The following is a 6,000-nucleotide window of genomic DNA, read 5'->3' as shown; positions in this document are numbered from 1 at the left end:
AGATCAGAGTGGGAAGAGGTAGAAAGTAGATTTGCAAGGGCAAAAAGAAGACATCCAACACATCTGCTAAATCAATTATCACTCTTTTATCTGGATTCTTTCTTTAAAAAAGGAGTAAATATTTCTCATTTGATACTATCCTATTCCTCTAAATAGTTTTGTTTATGGGAGAAAAAAATAAAGGTCTTTAATCAATCATCAGTCACCTAACCCCTTTTCATTCTTCAATATATGCTTTATATTTTAGTAAATCATTATGTAAAATAAGATACGGTTCATTGTTATCTATTCCAGTCCATTTTTTTTTTTACCCCTGAATAATGTTCCAGTAGTCCATTTATTTAGCATTTAACATGATACCAACACAATGTAATATATTTGATTTTATAAATAGTCTTCTTTCTAAAATCTTTATAATTATGTAGGCCTTGTTGTAGGCATTTCAATAGTCCCCCAGAGATGCCTGTGGGCTAATCCCGGACCTGTGACTATTACCTTACATGGTAAAAGAGATTTTGAGATGGAGAGGTTATTCTGGATTATCCAAGTGAACCAAATGCAATCACATGGCCTCCCATAAAAGGGAGGCAAGAGGCTCCGAGTCAGAGGAAGAGATGACAAGACAGTGGAATCATATGTCAGAGTGATGTCATTGTTGGCAGGGGGCCATGGGTCAAGGCATGCAGGCAGCCTCTAGAGACAGGCAAAGGCAAAGAATGGATTGTTAGCTAGAGCCTCCAAAAGGAATTCAGTCTTGTTGACATCTTGACTTTGATCGCATAAGGACATAACTTTGGACTTCTGACCTCAAAAACTGGAAGATACATTTGTGCTCTTTTAAACCACTAAATTTGTGCAAATTCATCACAACAGCAATAAGAAACTAATACAGATTTTCTTCTTTTTCTCCTTCCTGGGTGTGTTAGCTTTATGGTGAAGTTAGAATCATATACTAAGGTAACCATAAAGCCATCTGAAGTTCCAAACCCTCATCCCTGTTCTCAAGGGTAGGCAGTATGTCTGCTGCCTTATTCTTTTGGCTCACTTTGTGGCCCACCCACCTGCATGCTTGATGGTGTAATTCTAGTCTTCTTAGTGACTAGAATTCAAACATTTCACTTCTTTATCATATAAGGGTTTTCACACACAATATCCTCTCAATCTGAAGCTTTTCTCTCAACTGTTCATTCAACTGCTTCTTCAATTCCTCAGGACTCAGGTATATATCTATTCTCAGGGACTCTCTTCCTCTCCTCCAAGGTCAGGTTCCCCACTCTACCCTATCCCACCTATTTTTCTTTTCAATCTTATGAATTTTTATAATTAAAATGGCTATATTTGTATACTAGCTGAGAGCTTTTGGCATGCCTTAACAAAGTGAGCTTTACTTTTTATCAATAAAATCATAAGTGCTCATCTCATGGGAATATTAGAAGAAAGAATTGAAAATGTATATTTAGATTAATTCTCCAAACACAACCAGACCGTGCTGAACCTACTCACACGTTTTTCTCTCAATTTGTGAATGACTCAACCCTTTTCTTCCTTTAGTTTCAAATGTGATCTCTTTAGAGAACAGGTGTCTTGGCTGGAAACAGGAAAGGAGAAGAATTCACCCAAGAGTAGAAAGAAATTCCAGCCACCTGACCTACCTCTCATGTCCTGTGTAGGGAAAGTGAGTAGCAAGATGAAGAGGTATCAGAGGACCACTTCCTGGCAGCTCTGCTGGGGAAACAATAAAGACGCAGTGAGTGAAATGGTTGTACAGAATGACCAGGCAAATGGGAACTCTACCAAAACATCACTTCGCACCAAACACAGTAAAGAAGCAACAGAAAAAAAACTACAAACCCCCAAAGTGCCATAAATTTCAGACAATGGTAATCCTCGGGCTCTACCCAGACCAGGGCTGAGGACCATAGTGCTGTCCCCACCGTGACCCAAGATCAGTGGCATAACTCTAGAGACATAAAACCCTGGGAAGACCTGAGGCCATTTTCTTCCAGCAGAATGGGACTTGGAAACAAATATTAAGCTCTAGAAAATGAAGTTCTATTTCTTAGACAGCTCTAGACTTAGCAATAATGCCCACTAAAACTAGTTTATTGTCTTTATCTCTCATGAGAAGTTTTATGATAGCTGGGACAAAAGTTAGCCTGCCACAATTTTCATAATTTAATCTTCAATAAAAATTTTTAGATGAATGACTAGAGAAGCTATTTATTAAGCTCTTATCCCATAGTAAGCATTTGTATGTTAATTCACACTATACTTTCCACATAGAAAAAAGAACTTTAGAATTATCTTTGTCTTGGACTTGAACATTTGTTTTATATATTTGTGTGGAGGAGAAAAAAGGGAAAGAAAAAGATTTAGTAAAAAGGTCGAAATTCAAACATGTTTTAATCAAAACGCTTTCTTCCTTGGAAGTGAATCTGAAATTTGGTGTACCAATATATAGTCAAGGCCAACTTATATTGAAAATAATATTGTAAGTTGTGTCTGAGCTCACTGACAATGAAAATATGGCTAGAATAAAAACAGCTGGACAGAATTAAGTTTGTTTTCTTCCACGGCAGTAAAGGAGGTCAGGCTCTGGAGTAAGATACTATGCCTGGTTATATTTAGTCAACCTGATGAAATGCCTCCAACCCTCTTCCCAAATACTGGTGGTCTGAAGGGCTTTACTACCCCTCGTCCATTAATAAAACTGCTTACCTAATAAGAAGGACATATAGTGACTGACTATTTGAAAATATGGGGTCTTCCAGAAACAGAGTTAAAACAATAAATGCATATTTAAACAACAACATCAACAAAAGACTTTAAAACTGTTACTTCGACACTCCCATTTGATAGATGAGGAAAGTGAGGCACAGAGAGTGATCCTAACATGAGAACTAAGGGTAGAATACAGTCGACCTTTAGTATCTGTGGGTTCCATGTCTGGATTTAACCACTCTGCATGGAAACCAGAACCAGTTTACATATAAGAAACTTGAACATCTGCAGATTTGGGTATCCAGGGGAGTCCTGGAACTAATCCTCCATGGATACTGAAGGACGAATGTATATATCTTCTAAATTGCAACCCAAAGACTTCTCCAGAGTACTGCTTCTTCACTTCATAACAAGGAAAAAACTATGTGGAAGATTATTTGTATCTTTTATCAGTATTGCAAACATCTCTGCACATCTATTGTTTGGTGGAAGATTTTGTGGTTAGGAGCAAGCCTGGGCTGAGAGCCACATTGCATGGCTGAATAGAAACCTGAAAATATCTTTAATTGTACCATTTTTAAGGTAAACAATTCAGTCAAGTGTGATTAAAAACCAGAACAAATGATTGCATCTTGATGTGGATCTGGCTATGAAAAGGAATGTTTCTCTGTGTGGGATTAGAAAGAAAACCTTCTTTCATTCTTTCTCTCTCTCTCTTTTTTTAAAATAAAATATTCCTCCACAGACGAGATGAAGGAACTCACGGAGCCTGATTGCTATGATTTCAGAAGAAAGGAGAACCCTGAAGTTCCTGACCTTTCAGGAAGTGTACCGGATGTGAGGGATAGTTGGCGGAAAGAAGCTGATATTTAAGCCAATATGAAGTAATTCTTAATTTAGACTCTAGAGGTATTTAGAATAATTTTCAATTAGTTATGGTAATATTTCACAAAGAAGGTTCAGACAGGAAAGTGGGAAAGAGAAGGTCAGAACAATTTTTGAGAAGGATTAAACTGAAAGGAAAACTTGAATACTGAGTTTAAGTAGGCTTCGGTAGCTATAAATATTACCTACGCAATAGAGGAACATAGTTTTACAAACCAGAAACAACCCTCTGAAAGGGATATTGAAAGAAATTAAAATGGACATAAAAATATAAAACATAAGGGGAAACCTTGATAAATTTAACCACATTAAATTTAAAAACACAAACTCTTAATCATCAAAAGTTACCACAAAGAGAGTGATAAAGCCACATGCAGGAAGAAGATACTTTTAATACATATAGTTGACAGAGAGCTCCTCTCCAGAATTTATGGGAAAGAAAGAAATGAAAATAAAATGAGAAAAGACACAAGTGGGCATTCCTTAGAAGTAGAAACACAAATGACCATAAACATACAGAATATTGCTTAATTGTATTCTCAGAGAAATAGAAAATTTAAACCGCTAAGCCAGTATTTCACATGGACCAATTTGGTAAAACTATGCAGGTGGATTATAGAAAATGTTCATGAGGCTGTGGAACAGTGGGGACCTATTACCCATTGCTAGTGGGGCATATATTGCTACAAGTCTTCTGGGGAAAAAGTGGAATTACCTAGTGAATTTGAACATGTACATGCCATGATACACAGCAGCTCCTCTCTTTGGTACATATCCTGGGTAAACTTGCAGGGAGATTTTTTTTTCATGGATCAGGAGTCAGGTATCCGAATAGTCACAGCAACAGTGTCATTATTAGTAAATACTGGGAAAACCCTAACTGCCCAGCGCTGCTAAATGAGTAAATAAACTGAAGCGTTCGTGAAATGAGATAGTAATTGCAGGAAACAGGAATTTATCTATTAGTAGCAGGAATGAATCTCAAACATACGATGGCTAAAATAAGTGTGTAAGATCATCCTACTTACATAAAAGGTTAAAACCAACCAAAACTAAATAATTTATTAAATACAAATACATAGTAAGTGGTAAAACTACAGAGAAAAGCCAGGAAAAGATTGAGACAAAATTCAAGATTAGGGTTACCTCTCGTAGGGAGGAAAAGAGATGGGTAAATGTATCTTAATGGCTACAAAACTGTTGGCTTGGTATTGGCTACACAAGTATTTGTTTTATTATTATTATTTAACCATTCAAATGAGTCCCATATGCTTTTTAATTGTTGATATCTTTCAATATAAAAATGCCCCCAAAGTCAGTAAGGTGGAGAAGAGAAAGGACAGCACAAGTAGTAGATTGGGAAGATAAGACTTTTATATATCCTACTGGATGATGCAAGCATCACTCCGCTAACTCAATTGTGCTATCTCTCAAGGATGCGATGTCTCTCGAGGAAGTTGCTATCTCTCAAGAAAGTTCTTTTTTGGCCCAGCCAGCCCGTCATCCCACTCAGTCCCAGTCCACACATTCCAGGTTAACAACATTAGTGTTTCACGAGAAACCATGGCAAATAATCAGACTCTCCACTCTACTGTTTCTAACCAGCTCCTCGTGATCAGTTTCACTGGTGAGAATCATATGTATTGATTCAGTGTACCACACAGGCACAATTATGGCTAAAGCAGATTATATGGGAGATAACGGGATCAGAATTCATTTCACCTACTCTGACCATCAGAATTTTGGTCGTACCTGTTAGGAAGATGGGTTTGAATCTGGATCCAATGCTAATTTGCTATCTTATATTTGGTAGTTTAATCTACTTATGTGAACTAGAATCCTCATTTGTAAATGGGGTTTCCTAATTCCCAACTCTTAAGTGCTGTGGTGAGAATGCATACAACACCACAGAGCATGTTATCTGGCAAAACTTAAATCACAGCTTTAAAAGGAACTGTCAGATGAGTCCCAACTAGCCTGTATATACACAGTATGTTTCATGGGGAGATTTTGTTACTTTAGATTAATTGAACTTCACACTATGAGTTGAGATTTTTATAAACTCTAGTGTGTGTGTGTGTGTGTGTGTGTGTGTGTGTGTGTGTGTTCACAAAACAAAATATAAATGATATATAGTATTAACAGTTTCAAATTGCTCAGCACTAAGAATTGTAGCCCCTTTATCTTCTTCTACTTTGCATATTTTGCTGCATTTCCTTATGCCTCAGTTGTTTTTGCATTTCCAGTGCTGTTTTTATGTGTTAGAGCACATATCAGGGATTGCAGAGAATACTTAATCCCCTAGTTTGCAATCATTTGAAGTTCAGTCCTCATTCTCTGTCTTTAACTACTCTGGAGTCTTTGTTTAAAATTCACAGAATTTAAGAAGGTTCT

The 6,000-nt window shown here is 36.9% G+C and overlaps 1 pseudogene; it reads left to right on the top strand.

Annotated features, from left to right (window-relative positions):
* Nucleotides 1-3,471: 3,471 nt before the first annotated feature.
* The window catches only part of LOC132507979 (metalloendopeptidase OMA1, mitochondrial-like), a 42,644-nt pseudogene continuing 40,115 nt past the window's right edge, over nt 3,472-6,000 (top strand).

Source organism: Lagenorhynchus albirostris, chromosome 17 (assembly GCF_949774975.1).
Source record: "Lagenorhynchus albirostris chromosome 17, mLagAlb1.1, whole genome shotgun sequence".
In the NCBI taxonomy this organism is placed as follows: Eukaryota; Metazoa; Chordata; class Mammalia; order Artiodactyla; family Delphinidae; genus Lagenorhynchus; species Lagenorhynchus albirostris.
Note: the sequence above shows the minus strand (reverse complement) of the source record. Positions and strands in the feature narration are given on the sequence as shown.